Raw genomic sequence first — 2,978 nt, 5'->3', positions numbered from 1 at the left:
CAGGTGCTAACCCTGGCAGTTCATCGGGGAAGACATCTGGAAAGTTGCATACAACTCTGACATTCTCTAGCTTCTGATCCTCTGCTCTACTTGCATCGACCACATGTGCTAGAAACCCCGTGCATCCATTGTCCAACAGCTTCCGTGCTTCCAGAGCTGATAGGAATTTCTCAGTCTCTCCCCTTGGCATTCCGCTAAATTCAAATATCAATTCTGCCTCGGGCCGGAAGACCACCTTTCTTTTACAGCACTCAATCGAAGCTCCGTATTTGCTCAAAAAATCCATGCCCAATATTATATCATAATCCTGCATATCCAGCACTATCAGATCACAGTATAGTTCCCTGTCTGCGATTCGGATAGGTGCGGCTCACAGCATATGAGTGGATGGCATTACTTCTCCTGAAGGCAGGGTTGTTAAAAATTTGCCATCTAAGGCTTGCGGTGGCATATCTATCTTACTTGTGAAGGGTGTAGAGATAAACGAGTGTGTTGCCCCAGTGTCAAATAATACAGTAGCATACTGACTGAAAATGAGTATCTGACCTGTGACAACAGTCGAAGCATTCGCCACATCTTCTCTAGTGAGGGAGTGGATCCTGGCATTCGTCATAGCTGGCGGGGCTTCCAGTCTCCCTTGGCCAATCTGAGGGCCTTCTAGTGCAGCTTGCATTAGATGTAGCTGTGAGGGGGCACCTCTGTTCTGGATATTCTGCTGCTGAGGTGTCTGCATCTGAGTAGGACAATTTCTGGCCAAGTGTCCTTCCAATCCGCAGCTGTAGCACTTATTCATGCCCACACGGCATTTTCCCGGATGCTTCTTTCCGCAGGTGGTGCACTGAGGAAACATAGGTTGCTTGTTCACTGAACCACCCTGAGAACTGTTCCATTGTTTTCTTTTACCGTTGGAGTTTCCCTTCCAGTTGGTTCTAATATGTTGAGGTTTCTGAGCTTGACTCTTACCCTCATTCATCGCCTTCTGATAGTGTTCAGTGATCAGAGCACTGCTAATTAATTCCTCGGTGGTCTGTGGTCTATTAACGCCGCCGGCCACATTTAGGGCTATTTCGGGTCTGAGCATCTTCAGCATAAGTCTGACCCTTTCTCTTTCTGTACTGACCAGCTCTGGACATAGGCGTGCTAATCGGTTAAATTTCTTCACGACCTCATTCACTGATAGGTCACCTTGCCGGAACTCGGTGAACTCGTCGTAGTGTTTATTGGTCACCTGCATATGGAAGAACTCTTCAAGGAATTCAGTCTCGAAGTCTGTCCATCTTATCTGATTCACCTGTCTCCTTGCTTTGACTCGGTCCCACCACATTCTGGCATCGCCTGTAAGGCAAAACGATGCACACTTAACCTTCTCGTGTTCAGGCCAATCTAAAAGCTCCACGATGCTTTCCACAGTCTTAAGCCACGCCTGAGCATCCCATGGCTCACAGTTTCCGGAGAAGGCTTCTGGCTTCAGCCTCTGCCACTGAATCAGGTATGCCTCTTGTCGGACCACTGGAATAGGAACTACCGGTGGTACCGGTGCCGGAGGTACTGGTACAGCCGCAGGTATAATAGGTATCGCATTCGGGTTCCCTGGTGGGGTAACAGGATTCCCTTGCTGATTCATCAATGCAGTGATCGTTTGTTGCTGTTCCGTGACCTGACGCTGGAGCTCGGTAATCACATGCATCAGATCGGGTGGAGGTACCGTCTCATCTGCTCGGGTATTTCGTGTTCTAACCATGCTTTATCTTCATAAATCACAATAAACTAATATAAGTTATCGTTATTCATGACCAGGCTACCCTAAGGTTGTTATTGTTCCTAATCTACCATCATATATATCTAAGCTAAAAATGTGATAACTAAATAAATAAGATAATAAGCATGCATATTATCAAACATCATAAAGAAATAGATCAAGCATAAATATCACATCAAAATAAAATTTAAGCATAAAATTCTTACTTGGAGCGGCAGGATAAAGGCTTGATGTGTGTGTAGTGGAAGGTAGACCTGCTCTGATACCAAACTGTAACGCCCGCCCTTCCAGGTAACACTAAGGCCACCCCAGAGGGACGGATGTCACTAAAACATAGACATCAATTATACTAATGCATATGGATTAATGGTAGCGGAAGACATATATAATTAATTGTTTTTTTTCATATCATAACATATACCATATGCATCTAGTTCTCTTAACATGGCATGTGAAGTCAAACGTACCAACATAACATGAGTAGGATATCATACTAGCTGAACATTATCATAAGCATAGGTCCAACATTGTTCACATGCATAACTTAGATAATTCAAAAACTTAAATAGATCTATCCACCAGCACTTCCACACACATCCTCATTGCCTTTCCTGCTTTGCTCCCCTTAAACAATCCATTCCTTGCCTTTATCTGCAGTACAAGGAAAACGTGTAGCTATAAGCCAAAGGCTTAGTGAGATCCTTGCCTACCCATAAATCCGAAAAACACATAACATAACATAACATAACATGTAGAAACCATAGCATAGCATAACATAGCATGGAGAATCATAACATAGAACATATCTTATCATGTAAAAACCATAACATCTCATAACATAACATGAGGGAAAACAGAACATAATATATCATATCACATAAGGAGCATAACATATCAGAGTATAGCATGTGAGTGTATATCATGATTCATATCACATTCTGTAAGCACATATCATGAAGCCTATCATATCATATAAACATGTATCATAACTCATACCTGTTCATAAGGGTGCATAAACATAATTTCATAAATATGTGCATGTATATGCAATATGCATATTTTTAAAACATGTATCATGGAATGCACATATGCATCATGCTTCTTTCAAAACATATAGTATACATACTTGAATATCATATCATCATCATGAGAAGGGCCCCGGCTTGTACCACATGTAAACATAAATGCGCGCAATCCCTAGGACAGGGTAGCTAGCCCC

This window comes from Zingiber officinale, chromosome 7B (assembly GCF_018446385.1).
Source record: "Zingiber officinale cultivar Zhangliang chromosome 7B, Zo_v1.1, whole genome shotgun sequence".
Lineage (NCBI taxonomy): Eukaryota > Viridiplantae > Streptophyta > Magnoliopsida > Zingiberales > Zingiberaceae > Zingiber > Zingiber officinale.
The sequence above is the reverse complement of the archived record's forward strand: the minus strand, read 5'-3'. Positions refer to the sequence as shown.